Here is an 18686-nt window from a genome sequence, read left to right as displayed (position 1 = left end):
TTTCATTTGCCATTTTGTTGCCCAATCACTCAGTTTAGTGAGATCTTCTTGGAGTCCCTTTATGATCCTTTATGAATAAGTTGAAAAGGATTGGTCCCAGGACTGACCCTTGGGGGACACCACTAGTTACCCCTCTCCAATCTGAAAATTTACCATTTATTCCTACCCTTTGTTTCCTGTCTTTTAACCAGTTCTCAATCCAAGAAAGGACCTTCCCTCTTATCCCATGGCCATGTAATTTACACAAGAGCCTTTGGTGAGGGACCTTGTCAAAGGCTTTCTGAAAATCCAAGTATACTATATCTACTGGATCCCCCTTGTCCGCATGTTTGTTAACCCCTTCAAAGAACTCTAACAGATTAGTAAGACAGGATTTCCCTTTACAGAAACCATGTTGACTTTTGTCCAACAAATTATGTTCTTCTACATGTTCACAATTTTATTCTTTACTATTGTTTCGACTAATTTGCCCGGTACTGAAGTTAGACTTACCGGTCTGTAATTGCCAGGATCGCCTCTAGAGCCCTTTTTAAATATTGGTCATATTGGCTACCTTCCAGTCATTAGGTACGGAAGCTGATTTAAAGGATAGGTTACAAACCACAGATAATAGCTCAGCAATTTCCCATTTGAGTTCTTTTAGAACCCTTGGATGAATGCCATCCGGTCCCGGAGATTTGTTAACATTAAGTTTTTCTATTTGTTCCAAAACCTCCTCTAATGACACTTCAATCTGGGACAGTTCCTCAGATTCATCACCCACAAAGGACGGTGCAGATTCAGGAATCTCCCCAACGTCCTCAGCCGTGAAGACTGAAGCAAAGAAATCATTTAGTTTCTCCGCAATGGCTTTATCATCCTTGATTGCTCCTTTTATAGATCGATCATCTAGGGGACCCACAGGTTTTTTAGCAGGCTTCCTGCTTCTAATGTACTTCCTGGAGGTCTAGGATAAAACATAGTTAATAATGTACATACACACCCTACCTTCTCTACTGAATACACAAAGAACTAAACAGGATTCCCCACATGCATGGAATATAATGACTTGGATATAGGGAGAGTTTTAACTGGCTTAGTCTGGGAAACCTTCATGGAAGAATGTGTCAGCCACTTTGTTAGAAGCTCCTGAAATGTGTTGTATGTCAAAGTCAAAGTCAAAGTTGTGGAGAGCCAATCTCCACTGAAGGAGTTTCTTGTTAGTCTTTTTGACTGAGTGAAGCCACTGCAGAGCAGAATGGTCAGTCTGCAGATGAAAGTGTCATCTCCAAATATATGGTTGTAGCTTCTCTAGGCCATATAATGACCTTAGCAAGTTAGAGAAATGGTCAGAGGTAAACAGGATGAGGTTTAATAAAGACAAATGCAAAGTGCTCCACTTAGGAAGGAACAATCAGTTCCATACATACAAGATGGGAAGCGACTGTCTAGGAAGGAGCATGGCGGAAAGGGATCTAGGGGTCATAGTGGACCACAAGTTGAATATGAGTCAACAGTGTGATGCTGTTGCAAAAAAAGCAAATATGATTCAGCAGTGGTCTCCAACCTTTTAACACCCAAGATCACTTTTTAAGTCTCAGAACAGGCAAAGATCTACCGCCTCGCCCCTTCCTTGAAGCTCTACCCATTTCTTGAAGCCACGCCCTCTTTATTCTCCTGTCCATCACTTGCTATCCCCAGCCCTTATACACTGTTAAACAGTTTATTTTTAAATTATGCAATATATAAAATTAAAATCACATGTTTATAGTTATGAAATAAATGGTCTGTTTTTAATTCATGCTATTTAAATGTCAAATGAAGCATTTACAATTATACATTTTGTTCTCTGCTATTTTGTAAATCTAAAATCAAGTATTGATAATTATATATTTTTTCTTCCAATAACAAAGTCTCATTGTGACACCTGTGACTGAACAGTATCTGCCAGTGTCTTGAGGTCTGGATTGTAGTCTGAGCTTGCTAGTCGTATACAGTCCATCAGATGGGAATCTGTGATCCTGCGCTCAGCCTGGGAAGCTTGCTCCAGCACAGCTGGAGCTAGACACAGCCTCCCTGGGCTGAGCGCAGGGCAGCCAAGCTGGAAGGAAGAGAAGTAGCTGCCCGGCTAGCTGGCCATGGCGCTCAGCCAGGGTGCACCAAGCTCCACGTGGACAGGTGCAGAGGAGAAGCCGCCGATCAGCTGAAGCGTGGGGCAGCCTCTTTCATCTGAAAGCCACAGTCAGCTAGCTGGGGTGTGTCAGCCCTCCTGACCTCCCAGCTCCCACCATTCCCCGCAGCTACTCACCTGTGTTGTTGCTCGGTGAGTAGCTGCACCTCAAATGAGGAAATCTAATGTAAATGGACTGCGCAGGTGCGCAGTTCAGAGAGGGCTCAAGAGCTACTCTTAGGGTATGTCTACACTACAAAGTAAATTCGAACTAACGGACGTTAGTTTGAATTAACTTTGATAGGCGCTACACTAGCGTTCCGCTAGTTCGAACTTAATTCGAACTAGTGGAGCGCTTAGTTAGAACTAGGTAAGCCTCATTCTACGAGGACTAAGCCTAGTTCGAACTTACTCGTTCAAATTAAGGGGTGTGTAGCCCCTTAATTCGAACTAGTGGGAGGCTAGCGCTCCCCAGCTTTCCCTGGTGGCCACTCTGGCCAACACCAGGGAAACTCGTATGCCCCTCTCCCGGCCCCGGACCCGTTAAAGGGGCACGGGCTGGCTACGATGCCCGTGCCAGGTGCAAGCCTGCCAGTACCCAGCCAGCAGACCCAGCACCTGGCACGGCTCGAGCCAGCCACCCGATGCCCCCTAACCCTCCCCCTCTTCCCGGGACCAGGCTGGCGGCTCCCGGGAGCTTGTCCGGGACCGCAAGAGGAGGGCACCCGCCTGGTCTAGTGCAGACATCGTGGACCTCGTCCACGACCTCCGCACTAGACACAGGAAAGTGGCCGGCTAGGGCAGGAGAGCTGCCAGCCTGGCCACCCAGGAACAGGTGTGCATGAAAATCAAGGTGGTCCACTGAGACCCCTGACCCTGAGCCCTGAGCTTACAATGGCCGTACTGGGTCAGACCAAAAGTCCATCTAGCCCAGTAGCCTGTCTGCCGACAGCAGCCAACGCTAGGGACCCTGGAGGGGATGGACCGAAGATGGTGACCAAGCCATTTGTCTCGTGCCATCCCTCTCCAGCCTTCCACAAACTTTGGGCAGGGACACCACTCCTATCCCCTGGATAATACCACTCCAGGGACCCAACCTCCATGACTTGATCTCACTTCTCTTTAAACTCTGTTCTAGTTGTAGCCTTCACAGCCTCCTGCAGCAAGGAGTTCCACAGGTTGACTCTTTGCTTTGTGAAGAACAATTTTCTGTTACTAGTTTGAAGCCTGCTACCCATTCCTTTCCTTTGGTGTCCTCTAGTCCTTCTATTATGGGAACTAATGAAGAACTTTTCTGTATGCACCCTCTCCACCCCACTCATGCTTTTAGAGACCTCTATCCTGTCCCCCCTCAGTCTCCTCTTTTCTAAACTGAAAAGTTCCAGTCTCTTTAGCTTCTCTTCATATGGGACCTGTTCCAAACCTCTGATCATTTTAGTTGCCCTCCCCTCTCCCACCCTCTCTCTTCCCCTCTCCCACCTCCTTTTCCCAGTGTCCCCCAGTTTTGTTCAATAAAGAGAGATTCTATTTTTGACCACATGTTTTCTTTATTTTGTACATCAGGAAGGGGGGCTAGGGAGGGATAAGTGGAAGGAGGTGAGGGAGGAATGGGGTACGAGCCCCTGATGGGGAGGACTGGGCTGGCTCTGCGGGCTTCTGGGGGTGGAAGCTCTCCTGCAGCCCTCCAATTGCCCCCTCTTCCCAGATGGCAGCCTGCGGCAAGTGCAGCCCGTCTGATGGCCGAGTGCTGTGATGTGCCCAGTGTGGGCACTCAGGGCACTCCAAGCCAGGACTGCTTTGCAAGCGGGGAACCGCTGAGAACTGCCGTTCGGGGTGGGGGTCGGGACCCTTTAAGCACAGCCTGTGGCTAGCCTGAGGCAGCAGCTCCACACTCTAAGTCCTCATCTGATGCCCTGCCGGCACTGCTTCCGGCCATCCTTAACCCCGGTTCAGGGTCCACTTAATGTGGACATGCTAGTTTGAATTAGTAAAACGCTAATTCGGACTAGTTTTTTAGTCTGGATCCGTTAGTTCGAATTAGCTTAGTTCGAATTAACTAATTCGAACTAAGTTAGTTCGAATTAGTTAATTTGAACTAAGATAATTCGAACTAACGGATCCAGACTAAAAAACTAGTCCGAATTAGCGTTTTACTAATTCAAACTAGCATGTCCACATTAAGTGGACCCTGAACCGGGGTTAAGGATAGCCGGAAGCAGTGCCAGCAGGGCATCAGATGAGGACTAAGTTAGTTTGAATTAATGCTGTAGTGTAGACATACCCTTAGAGCCCCTGAGATCTACCGGTAGATCGCGATCTACTGGTTGGTGACCACAGCTCTACAACTTTTAGGGACAGGGCCCAGCACTGTTTACACTGGCACTTGCAGTGGCAAAGCTTTTGTCTGGAGACCTGGAGAGCAGGGGAGGTTAAGCATCTGTGAATGTCAGAAGCTTTGTCACTCAACTGCCCATGTAGATAAAAGCCACACTTATAATTCTATTGAAATCAATGGGAGCTGAGTGTGCATATCCTAGGGCAAAATTTTCTTACATATCAGTAGAAATTCAGTGGTTGACAGGTCAGATGCTGATGGCACTTATATCGTTGTAAATCACTTCAGTGGTGTTGCACCACTGCAAAACAGGCGTAAACAAGGATATCAGAGGTAGGCTACAGTGATCATTCCGCAATAGCTACTCAACATTTGGGAGAGTGCTCTGTAATATAAGTGTACTTAATTACAGTATTATGGGAAAGGAAAAATGCTATACCAAAATTATATCGGATTTAAGATTATAAAACCATGCAGTTGTCAAGAATGTATGCTTCCTTTGATTTATGAAGTATTCAGACAAGTTGTGCCTGTTCACAAAGGGCAGAACATACTTCTCAGTAAGTAATTACTGCTGCAGAGATGTAGGAATCTTCCTTTCTCCCACAGTTTGCATCCTATCATGGGGAGGCATGCACCTCACACAAGCACCTCCTGCTGGCTGAATGTGTATGCCTGCAATGTCAGTTTCTGATAACCTCTGTCAGTGTTTTTTTTCAGGTCAGCTTTTCAATGACTCAGCCCTCCAACCAAGTCTCTCACACAGTCTGTATGTGAAAACACAAACAAAAACTAGACTCCTTCCGGGGCATACAGTCCAACAGGTGCTTAGGCTCCATCTTTAAAGAGTCCCAGCCCTGGTATGGAACCATACCTCCAGGTCTTCCTTCCTGGAAACACTGACTTCCTGTAGCCCTTCTTGGGCTCAGGCCTTAATCAGTCCTGCAGTTCCTTTTGGGATAGCCTTCAAATAGTCTCTTGATTCTGGTACAGGGCCATGCCCTCAGGGCTCCCTGCCTGGACACTCTTCACCCTTTCTGAGCCTGTCTGGCCCTAGGTCTCCAGTGAGGTCACTTAAAGGTTAAGACCCCTTCCATTGGGTGTATCATAGACCACATCCCGAGTGGCTAAAATGGGAGGGAGCGGCCATTAATCCTATTAATAGCAGCCCTTTAAACTGTGTTGCTGTTACAATTCCCTAGGGCACTTCCCTGTGCCCTCCAGAACTTTCACAAATGTCTCACCCTTACTATAGGGCTGAAGGCTTGTGCTCAGTCCCAGCAGGCATCCAGGATCTCTCTCTTGCTCCTGCAGTCCCTTCCAGCAACTGCTTACAGCTCTAGCTCAGCATCCAGCCAGTAGCACCTTCTCTGATACCCCAGTCTCGCCAGAAACTGCTTTGTCCATGGTCTTACAGGTCCTTCAACCAGCTGGGAGCTTTATCCATGTTTCTCTGGGTCCAGACAGAAACTGAATGTCTGTACTACTACAGCTCCTTTTATGTAGCCCTCCTGAGCCCTGATTAACTGCTCCCTGTAGCCTTTCTTCAAATGGCTGCTTCCTCCCTCAGGCACTCTAGGCGGCTTGGAGAACTTCTCTACTGCTCCTTTCTGGGTCTGGCTGAGGAAGGACTGTGAGATTTCTAGGAGGGGGCCTTTGGGCCTAGTTTACCCCATCACACATCCACACACCAATTACTGGGCTATTCAGTTTTTATGGCATCATAAATCAGACTGACACCACCTCATCAAATCTTAAAACAGAACAAACTAAAACAAAAATACTCCTTTTCCTACACCCAATTTTGAACAGAAAATAGAAACAAACACTTTTTCATTGAAATGTTGCCCAATTTTATTGCACTACTGGCACAGTAAAATACACAATGGTAAGTAGATATCTCTCTATAGTTTTGTTTAAAATTTTAGTGCACTTTTAAAGTTATATCTGGATCTTCACAACAGCTTGTTTTAATGTAGTATGCTTTTTGTCATTTCTTTCTTTGTTCAGTTTAACAAAATATTGTAAGCTCTTTGGGGCAAGGACTGTCTGTTTGTACAGTACTGAACACAATAGGCTCCTGGTCTAACTAGGACTCCTAAGCACTACAATGATTCAAAGAAAAATACAATTAAAATAAACCTAAAACATATTTTGAGGGATGGTAAATGCTATATAAGGAACTGGTCTAACACCCCTTGAAGTCAATAAACAGAAGCCCATTCATTTAAGTGGACATTGGATCCAAAGGTGCCATTTATGGGGGGCTGGGATGATAGTAACCCCCTTGAAGTTGAACCCCTATATTTCATACTTGAGGTCTGCTGAAAGCCCATGCCCTGACTCCAGAGAGAGTGCTTAAATGTAAAGCTTGCAGCTTTGTCTTTGGGGGAGGGAGTTTGTTACAAAAAGAGGGAGGCAAGGTGATTAAGAATAACAAAAGGCTGGGCATTCCAGTAATTGAAGGATCGTTAGATCATCATGAAAACATTGCTAGGTGCTCCACTTAAAAGACAAAGGGAAAAAAGAGTAGGAATGAGTGTTGTGCTGCTGGGATTTGAATTTGGACTACTGCTGTTAAACTTATAAATGTTCTTGAAAAAGGGGTAAACAATGACTAATCCAAAGCTGACAGCAAAGAGTTACAAAGGAATCTCATAAAAACAGGTGGCTGGGCAACACAAGGGCAGATGGAATTCAGTGTTGAAAAGTTAAAAGTAATGCACAAGGAAAAATATAATCCCAACTATACATACAAAAATGATGGGGTCTAAAATAGCTGTTACCACCCAAGAAAGAAATATTGGAAACATTGTGGATAGTCCCTTGAAAACATCTGTTCAATGTAATGTGGCAGTCTAAAAACTAAAAAGCTAACAGAATATTAGGAATCATTAGGAAAGGAATAGATAATAAGACAAAATACCATATTGCCTCTATATAAAGTCTCTGTATGCCCACATCTCAAATACTGTGTGCAGATCTGGTCACCCCATCTGAAAAAAGATATATTGGATTTGGAAAAGATACAGAAAGGGCAAGAGAAATGATTGGGGGAGAAACAGCTTCCATATGAGGAAAGATTAACAAGATTGAGACTTTTCAACTTGGAAAAGAAATGACTAAAGGGTGGGGGGATATGTTAGAGGTCTAGAAAATCATGAATGGTGTGGAAAAATAGAATAAGGAAATGTTATTCATTCCTTCACTAACATAACCCAGGAAGCTGATCCAATTCAATTTATAGGCAGCAGATTTAAAACAAACAAAATACATTATTTTTTTACAGTCAACTTGTGAAACTCTTTGCCAGGAGATGGTGGAAAGGCCCAAACTATAAGAGAGTTCTAATAAGAACAAAATAAGTTAAAGGAGGATCGGTCCATCAATGGCTACTAGCCAGAATGGACAGGGATGGTGTCCCTAGCTTCTGTTTGGCAGAAGCTGGGAAAGGGTGGCAAGGGATGGATCATGACGATTGCCTCTTCTGTTTTTTCCTTCTGAAGTCCCTGGAATTGGCCACTGTTGGAAGATAGGCTATTGGGCTAGAAGGACCTTTGATCTAGCCCAGTATGGCCATTCTGAGGTTCTTATATAGAACCCAAATGTATCAGTCCCCTGCTGTAATCCACTAGACCCCACTCCCCTGTCAGAGCTGAGATAGAACTCAGGAGTCCTGATGGGGTCTCTCTTGCCACCGAGTAAGTAACAAAGTAAGAATATACATTAAAATGTTAAGACTAACTAGTGTCCCTTAAGTGGTTTGCCTCAAGGTGTCAGAATATGTTAGTATTAGAACTGAGTGCATCTAGTATTTTAATTTTCTTTCTATTATATAGTAATTGGATACTGTGCTCCTGTCTGCTAACTGCTAAGTTGTCTGCCAAAAAAGCAGAGTTTTCCAGTGCCTTAGTAGCCCCTGGATAGATGTGATGTGTGTGTGTGTGGAGGGATGGGCAGAAGGGGTTGGTCCCCGCCTCCCCAATTGGATGCTTGGCTTGTATTGAGCATGCTCAGTAACACTGCTGAAGCCTCTGTCCTCAGTCTGCCCCCTCCTATGCTCTTACTCTCTTTAGGGTTACCAGATGGTTTCAACAAAAATACCGGACACACTTGACATTACATCACAATCTACATCACATCTTATTTAGAAAATACTGGACATTTATATTTTGTCATTTATAGTTTTTTCAGTTTGTTTCCCGAACAGAAAGCTCAAATACTAGATTGTCTGGTTCAAAACCAGACACCACGCAACCCTATCTCTTCCCCCCATCACAGCATGCACAGGTTGCCATCCCCCATCAAAAACTGAAATGGTGCCCCTGATTGGATCAGGTCCTAAGTAATTATATTGAGTAAGCGTCTGGCAAATAAACTCACAATTGGCTTGTTTAGGTTAGGGATGTGAAAGCCAAGTCGACTATTTGCTTCCCCCACCCTCTTTTGCTGCCTCTATTAAATAGAGGCAGGAAGGGGAGGGGGAGAAGAAGGGGTACTTCAAAGCAGCAGCACCACTTGAAGCCTGGGGCCAGACCTCAAGCTTCATGCAGCGCTGCCGCGTGGACCCCAGGATCAGCTGGAGACCCCGGGCTCATCGCGGGGGCATTTCAAAGTGGCAGTGCTGTACAGAGCTTGGGTAACTGGGGGAATCCCCAACTGACCCCAGGCTCCATGCAGCACTTTTGCCTTTGAAGTGTAGTTTATTAGCTAAGGGCAGTGCCTCCCATCCCAAAAATATTAATCTTAGACATTAGTTTTCTGTCTAGTGACAATCCAAATTCATTTTCGAAATCCAAAGCAATGAATGCACCGATATGTTCAGTGGAATTGCCCCAGCAGACTTGGCTTAACCTCTCCCTCTCAGCCTAGAACTCTGATTTCCATTTTCCACTGCATATTCATTTCTTCACTCTCCTTCTGTCAGTCTTAACTCCCACCTACAGAATATCAGATTTATCAGACATTAGTAAGTCTATAACAACTCAACATTTTAATCGCTTTGAGTGAGTATGTGTGCTTTATGATTTTATTCCATGTAATGTCAGATGCGGATGTCAGATTTACTGCTTGCCACATTGCTCATTCTGTCTCCACTTTATTTCTTATCTCAAAGAGTTCTTACATTAGCTATTACTCAGTTCCCTGGAAATCTTGTCTTTTAGAAATACTTCTTTCCATGCAGGCTGGGTTGCTGATCATGCCTTCTGCCTGGGGCGCCAGCTGCCGCAGCCGGCCTTGAGCTGCTCCTGTCCCAACCCCAACACTCCCCATCCTGGTGCCCTCTTCCCGAGCCAGCATCCCCTTCTCCACCTCCTCCTGCATCCAAATTCACTCCCAGAGCTTGCACCTTTCACTCCTTCCCACACCCAAATCCCTTATTCCCACCCCAGAGCCCACACATCCAGTCTCAACCCAGTGAGGATATGGCTAGACTGCAGGAGTTTTTCCGGGATTCCAGAAAAACTGTTCTGTGTCCAGAGATGTGTTTGTCCTTCTGTTTTTTTTAGCGGAACAGCAAACATGCTTTTTCGGTAACCCCTATATTCCTCGTTCCATGAAAGAAGGGGTTTTTCTGACATTTGGCCCAGTCTAGAGAGAATCGGAAAAAAAAGCGGCAATGTAGCCATACTCTGAGAGTGTATAAGGGCTGGGAATAGCAAGTGATAGAAAGGAGAACGGAGGATGGGGCTTCATGGAGGGGTAGTGTTTTGGGGAAAGGATGGGGTGATAGATCTTGGCTTGTTCTGACATTTAAAAAGTGATCTTGGATGTAAAAAGGTTGGAGACCACTGCATTAACAGCTATGCTTATCAGTTAACCCTTAGCCTTTCACAACCCTGTTCCAAATGATATTTGATAGTACTCCTTATTTTTCCATATATTTAACTTTCATTCATTAAAAGCAACTATGCCTATCTTAATTTGATACAGTATTCATCAAACTGCCTACATTCCTCCCACGCTTCCAACTTTGTGCTTCCTTTCATGCCACTCATTATGCTTCAACAACCTCATAATAAACAATTATTAAATGCAAAAATATCATCCTCAAAAAGATTCTGAAGATCTACTTGATTGAGGAAGCATATAGTCAATATTTATCTAAGATGTTCTAGAAATTAAAAAAGAATCACCATATGCAATTCATGGACAATTCAAGGAATGTGTAACCTCAAAGTGTGTGTTACTGAGTTCCTGCAATACATCAACGAGCAACCTAGGCTAGTGAGTGGGCTGTATGAGTTGTAATACAGGCAGTCCCCGGGTTACGTACAAGATAGGGACTGTAGGTTTGTTCTTAAGTTGAATCTGTATGTAAGTCGGAACTGGCATCCAGATTCAGCCACTGCTGAAACTGACCGCCAGTTCTGACTTACATACAGATTAAACTTAAGAACCCCAAGTCAGCTGCTGCTGAAACTGATCAGCAGCTGATTCCAGGAAGCCCGGGGCAGAGCAACTGTGCCTCGGGCTTCCTGTAGTCAGCGCTGGTCAGTTTCAGCAACGGCTGACTTGGGGACGTCTGGGGCAGAGCAGCTGGGGTGCTGCTGGGTTGCTCCAGTAGCACCGCTCCTCGGCGCTACTGGACCAACCCAGCAGCACCCCAGCTGCTCTGCCCCAGGAGTCCTGATTCAGCCACTGCTGAAACTGACCAGCAGCGGCTGAATCAGGATGCCTGGGGCAGAGCACTTGGGGTGCTGCCGGGTTGGTCCAGTAGTGCCCAGAGCGGCGCTGCGGGACCAACCGGCAGCGCCCCAGCTGCTCTGCCCCAGGATCCACAACAAAAGCCTGGTCTGCTGGGGGGGGGGGCACACTAGCTGCGCCCCCCCCCCCAGCAGACCAGGGACACAGGGAGCAAAGCGGCAGCGGGGGGTGCCTCGCCTCTGAGGCTTTGCTGTGGCCGACCGCTTTGCTCCCAGTGCCCCTGGTTTGCTGTAGACGGTCCCCAGCAGACCAGAGGCACCGCGAGCAAACCCGCAGCAGCGGCGGGGTCCCCTGCTTCTGAGGCTTTGCTCTGGCAAAGCCTCAGAAGCGCGGGACCCCCCCGCTGCTGCAGGTTTGCTCGCGGTGTCCCTGGTCTGCTGGAGACGGTCCCCAGCAGACCAGGGGCACCGGGAGCAGCTTTTCTCACCCCGGAGCTCGAGGTGGCTGATCGCTGCCTGTGAGCTCCGGGGCGAGAAAGCCCCGTTCGTAAGTGCGGATCCGACATAAGTCAGATCCGCGTAAGTCGGGGACTGCCTGTAATATGTTTTTTTAATAGCCATATTGGAAGGCCTAAACTAAAGCCTTCTTCTGCAGCCAGATTGAAGAGCAGCAGCCATTAGCTATAAAGCCTGGAGTCACATACTCACTTTCCATCTAAATTGCATTAAAATAGTGTCACACTAGGTTGTGGGAAGGAGATCCTGTCCTAATGGCCCCCACTGTCATCAGATAAGAAACAGATCTCAAGATGAGTAAACAAAACTTAGTTAACAGCCTTTTGTCTGGCAAGAAACTGTTTACCAATAGTTGTAGTTGTGGAATCTGCATTCTATAATTATTGTCTTCACTTTCCTATTGTTTGTCTGTGCGATCTCTGTCTGGTTTGTAACTGTTTCTGTCTGCTGTATAATTAATTTTGCTAGGTGTAAATCAACTAAGGTAGTGGGGTATGACTGGTTAGGTAATTCTGTTACAGTATGTTATAACTGGTTAGTAAAATTATACTAAAATAATTGGTTAAGGTACAGCTAAGCAGGACTCAAGTTTCACTACTGTACATAAACTGGGGTCCAAGAAGAAAGAAAGAAAGAAAGAAAGAAAGAAAGAAAGAAAGAAAGAAAGAAAGAAAGAAAGAAAGAAAGAAAGAAAGAAAGAAAGAAAGAAAGAAAGAAAGAAAGAAAGAAAGAAAGAAAGAAAAACCTTGAAGAACGCACCTCCAAGACAGCCTAAGACCAGATCTGCAAGGACCCTCTACATGACCATGACATGCAGCAGCTAAGATCCAGAGAGACTGACCTCTCCAACAGGGGAAGTCTGCCTGCCTTTATCAGGATTGGTGAGTATGACACTGTATGCTTAGCATGTGTCTTCTGCTTGCTTGGGAATTGTCAATAAATAGAGAATAAGAATATTACTGTGTGAGGCTCTTTCAGTGGCAAAAGATCTTGCAAACCTGCAGGAAGTTATGCCCTGAGCCTTATGAACTGGGTAAAGGTGTGTATCCCTAAAGTGTGGAAGGGATAGAGAAATTTGTGCAGGTAACAGAGTGACTCTCCTTCATCTCAGTGGATTGCAAGATTTTCATAACCAAGATGATCTCCTGGGATAGGGTAGTTTTGATAACTGTGTTTGCATACCTAGAATTTGCAGGGTGTGATGATTGAACTGTAGCAGCACTTTGACTGGATGTAGAGGGAGCACATGGCTCTCACAGTCAATGGTGTGTGCCATCAGCATGCACCTCACTTGATGTGCTCTTGCTTTACATGCGTGTCACTTTAGTAATATCAGTAGGAAACCCCCCAAAACTGTGTGGATGGAAACCAGCAGAATCTGGCAATTCCATGCATGGGCAAAGGCAAACAAAATGTCTTAGGGGATGCACACAGAACCCCAATGGGCCACAGGTTGCCCATCACTGCTGTAATATATTCTCAGTGATTTTGATATTACCACAGCTGTTGCCTGTATATGTTTGTGATGGAATGCATCCCTGGATTCACACCTTCCACTCTACTGCAATAATCTTTGTACAAAATATTCCTTGTAAAGTATTATTTGAAAACTAATAACTTGCTGATCAATAATTTCATGGTAGAATATAGGTAGCAACTCCATACATAAAATTATGAATTCCCAGGAATTATGCTGGTGGTTCATGTTCAAACCCACACAGCCCTGATGAGGCAGAACTGGTCAAGCACTGGAGAGTGGGAAGACAATAGACAAGAAAAATCTGCATTTCAGCATGCAGGGAGAAGAAACAACCTCTTTTACTATTAGACACTGGGATCTCTTTCACTATCAGACATTGTGTTGCCTTCTTTACTGTTTGAATAAACTTTGTTTTGAGGCGTAATTTTCAGGAAAATGCATCTTAAAGGGGTACTGAACTATAAAAATGAGCAAAACCACCAGTTTCTTGCTTCCTACCATTTCTCTCTTTTCACTCAAGATGACAAAAGACACAGCTACTAGACTTTGGGTGCAGATTGTGGTCTGAAATTTTGGTTGTCAATGTTTTTGGAAACCTGTGGTAAAAGACTTCACTTTGAATCAAGTATAGTTAAGTTTCTTGTATGATTTCTAACTTTAAAGCTTCATTATTTGTATTCACTTAAAATCTCTCTCTTCGTAGTTAAATAAACTCATTTTATTCTTTAATTGAAATTAATCCAGTGTTGTGAACTGTGCAAGTAACTACATTTTAGAGGCAAACTGTGGTATAAGCAGCCATTTAGAGCCATTTTCAAATTTGTAAGGGCAAGCCGCTAGCTGGCCACAAAACACTTTGTTTACTTGCACCTCCACAGGTACCGGTGATTGCAATTCCCCTTAGCAACGGATTGCCATTCCTGGCCAATGGGAGTCATGGGAAGTGATCCAGGCCACATGGACATGCTAGGTACCACTTCCCACAGCCCTCATTGGCTGGGAACAGCCCCCATTGGTTGGGAATGTGCCTACTGGGAACTGCAGGGGGCCGAGACTTTGGTCAAACATCGTAAACAAAATGTCTCACAGCCCGCCAGTGGATTACCCTGATGGGCTGCATGCTGAAGATTGTTGTCCCTGATCTATGCTGTCCAGAAGATGCCTGGACAATGTAGAAATATCTGAGACTGGGAGTGGTTACCTCTACAAGTGGTAACCAAGGATGCTTGAAGCCCGATCATTACTGTTGTTTGCTGACAGGCTGTGGGGGCAGAGCTTCTGGACCAGAGTTGTGGCTGCACGCTGACATGCAAGGTGTGGCCACAAAGCCTGTTGGGGGCAGAAAGAACTCCGTCCTTCTTACACTGCACCTCCCCCTGGCACATTTCCAGCTCACCCAGCCTCTCTCACTGGCAGTAAAGCCCAGGAACAAAGCAGAAAGGATGGGGTGACAGTGGGCGGCCTATCTAGATCACTGTTTGTATGCAGCACACGAGCTACTTGTAAGAGTGTGTCTGGGAAGATGGTGTTGGCCCCTTCTTCTCAGCTCCTCATCTGGGCCTGGGCCTTCCCTCCCATACATTTCCAGCTTTCTTGGCCCCTCTTCCCAGCAGCTGGGTCCAGGTTGGAATGGAGGTGGAGAGCTGCCACTGCCTCCCTTGTTAGGCTCATGCAGCCAACTGCTGCGCTGCAAAAAGACAACCCAGAGTGGCCACCCTCACCTGGCCAGAGAGCTGGATCTGTCGCACCTGCAGTGCTCCCTGCCTGGGCTTGGCTGCTGCAGAGAGAAGCTAAGCAAGCTGGAAACATGCCATGGGGAAGATGCAGACCGAAGAGAACAGAGATCCCTCTTCGCAGCAGGTAAGTCTGGCAAGATCAGAAAAACACAGCAACCCTGGGCTGGGCAAAGGACAAGAGATTGCTGAGGTAGGCACTGGGAATACCCTCTGCTCAGTCTGAATTAGGGGCATTGCCCATACCCCTCCCCTCCAGCCAGGCCTGGGCCTCCCCAAAGGCATGTGCTCCTGGCTCCTGCAGCTTCAGCCCTCCCAGAAGCTCTCAGGATTAGCTGCCTTGGTCCAGGGAGGTGAGCTGGCAGGTTCCTTCCAATGCTGATGCATGATGCAGTCACGAAATGAGTCTTACACAGTATTACATTTCTGAAGGGAAAAAAGTTTCCTGACTTCTTTTGAGCAGTAATTTGGAGAAAACAGAACCTAACCTGGAGCACTTGGTTGAGACAATATCCCAAGAAATATTTCCTTGACCATGCAGGCTGTTGGCAGAGGCACAAGGAAATCATACTGACTACAAGATCTGGCAGAAGCAGAAGATCATAAGCAATCCTTTTTTATAATGATAGCTTTAGAATTCTATAATTCAGGGTTCAAACTCATCCCAAGAGGCAATTCTTGCATTTCAGAGTTCTAAATTATGTCTGGTGACCACCGTATTCCTTTACTACAGGCTCGGGACAAAACAGCTTTTCTTTGTGAATTCAAATAAGCCAATTCTCTCCATCTGGCAAGAAAGACAAAAACACAAACTTACTCTCCGGGTAGGAGCACATTTAAAATATGCATATTTATGCACACATTAGATGCAGATCTTAAACTCACTGCAATTTGCTAAGGCAACATGTGTTTTTTGGTGCCAGTGCTAAAATGTGTCCTTCAGTTTGGAAACTAAATAACCAATACTAAGAGAAACTACAGAAACTTTCTGTGGAAACAATGTTTCTTTGTGTGGTTCAGGGAGTTTTCTTATTTGTAGCCAAAGAACCACAATGCAACTCATATGTAACATTTCATCATTTTAAATCCTATTTACTTCATTGTTGTTTTTTCTAGAGGCTGTGCTAGGGCTACTGAACCAACCCACAGCAGTTCCATTCTGTAGTGTTCTGGGAATTTATTCCAGGGAAACTGAAACATTCCAAAGCTATTAATTCTCAGAGGAGTAACCATGTCAGTCTGTAACTTTAAAAATGAGTAGTTATGAAGTGGGGCTTACTCACGATACTATGTATTTTTGTTAGGCTCCAAGGTGCCAAGGGATTACTTGTTTCAAAACTATTAGGATATATTTCAGAAGCTTTCCTGTAAATAATGCAAATCACTATTGACTGCTTAATTCATAACCATTTTTGGGTAGAAATGGATCCTTCCAATCATACTTTGTACTATAGGAGAGAGATATTTGACACCTAAGTACAGCTAGATTTTGACACTGAGATATTTTCTCCCTCTGGTCTGACAAGAAATAAACTGAATAAGGATAAACTGAATATGAGTATCAGAAAACTTTACTCCTCCAAAACTGCCCTAGGATCTTTAATTATTGTGATGCAGATCCTGAACTGTGGTCAAGCTGTACTGGGCACAGCTCAGTGGGAGCTGAGTGCAAAGGTCTTTTAAGCCACCTTTCAGATCCCCCCCCAGCCCATCCCTCATTTGGGGGCTGGACTGAGGGGTGTATATCAAGAGGATTCATCATGCTGAAGAACCAATTCAGCATCAATCGAAGCTTGGGAGGACAATTTTCAGATTTTCATAAGTTTTTGTATCCAAGTTACATTTTATCACCTCCTCACTTGTCCCTTAATCTGCATAAGGTTTCCCCCCCCCTGAGTCACACATTTCAGCTCCATTTATAATTTGCAAGTGATATTTTCAAGAAAGCAGATTGACTATGCACAGAGACTAGGCAAATATTCTTTGTGCAGGAACTACACAGGTCTTGGGGTGATGGCGAGACAAATTCTAACCTATGCATGGAGGAGTGTGGTAGCTGAGCAGCCCCTCTGTAACAAGGCATGCTCTGGGGGAACACTACTGAGCGTATCAATTCAGGTCGAACTGCTTTAGAGAAAGAGCTGGCACAGTCCAAGAGCAGGATTCCTCCATTATAAGGCACACCAAATCAAAGAGAACTTCTGTTTATCACACTGGCTAACAAGAAGTCATACAAGCAATTCCCTCTGATACCCAGTTCTCCTGTGTCACCCTCCTGATACAGATGAGAGGTTAGGAAAACCAATCTCAAATAAAAAGTTTCTTGTAATCTCAAAGGACCAGCCACATTCCCAGATCAATTTATAACTCAGATCTTACCCCAAAATCATGCTGTGTCAATCTTTTAGCACAGCAGTGGGCAACCTGTGGCCTGTGGGCCATATGCAACCCATCAGGGTTCTATGTGTGACCATGTGACATCTTATTTACCATTGCGCACATGCAGATTCCACTGGTTTTTGTCCATGTTGTTTTTGTCTTACCAGTATCACTAAAGTGCCATGCACATAAAGCAAAGGTGTTTGAAGTGAGGTGCATGTTAATTGCACACACAGTTGACTTTGAGAGCCATGTGATCCCTCTGAATCCAATCAAAGTGTGGCTATAGTTCAATTGGCATGCCCTACAAAATCTAGGTATGCAAGTCCAGTTATTAGTACATAGATTGTGATTCTTTGTTATTATAGACTTTTACATACAGGTCTGACTATCCATCTGAGCTTTTGTAGGGCTGAAGAATTGAGTCACCCTTTTAATGAATTATATCTACCAATGTGACATTATGTAACCTCGTGAATCATGGTCCAATTTTTAAGGATTTGGCTTAACCCATTAAGAAATGTCTTTGGAGAATCTCTTATTGTAACTTTTACTGCAACTTTTTTATATGTATTGTAACTGAAACCCCATTTTAAACTTTGTACTGCCTTAAATCTGTTTAAAATTAGGTGTGTCTATGTAAAAGTGTGTGCGTGTCCATGAAGCCAGTCTTGATGGCCAAAGAACAATGCAGGCGAGCCCTGCAAAAGAACCCACCCTAGAAAGAGAGACAAAGTCCCATCTGCCATTAACTAATGACTCCTGGGGCAGTAGGACAGGACAGGCTCTGTGGACTAAAAAGCATATAAAAAGATGGGTGCAAAACTATAGAATTAGGTCTTTCAGTTGTACAATCATCCTCCAGGAGCATCAGTGTGCATTGATATCACCCAGCTTCCTTTCTCTTGTCTAGACCACCTGGCCAGTGGAACAGCATGAGCAACTGAGGATGGTAATTACATCCCATGGCTGTGTCTACATTGGCACCCCTTTCCGGAAAAGGGATGCTAATGAGACCAGTCGGAATTGCAAATGCTGCGGGGGATTTAAATATCCCCCGCGGCATTTGCATGAACATGGCTGCTGCTTTTTTCCGGCTCGGGGTTTTGCTGGAGAAAAGCGCCAGTCTAGACAGGATCTTGCGGAAAATAAGCCCTTTTCCGGAAGATCCCTTATTCCTTCTTTCAAGCCTAGAAACTTTCAAGTAGGAATAAGGGATCTTCTGGAAAAGGGCTTATTTTCCACAAGATCCCATCTAGACTGGCGCTTTTCTCCGGCAAAACCCTGAGCCGGAAAAAAGCGGCAGCCATGTTCATGCAAATGCTGCGGGGGATATTTAAATCCTCCGTGGAATTTGAAATTCCGAAGTGTCTCATTAGCATCCCTTTTATGGAAAAGGGTGCCAGTGTAGACACAGCCCATCTGTACAACTGTGTGAATAGTTGTA

This window comes from Pelodiscus sinensis, chromosome 7 (assembly GCF_049634645.1).
Source record: "Pelodiscus sinensis isolate JC-2024 chromosome 7, ASM4963464v1, whole genome shotgun sequence".
NCBI classification, from domain to species: Eukaryota; Metazoa; Chordata; order Testudines; family Trionychidae; genus Pelodiscus; species Pelodiscus sinensis.
This window is presented reverse-complemented; position numbering follows the sequence as displayed.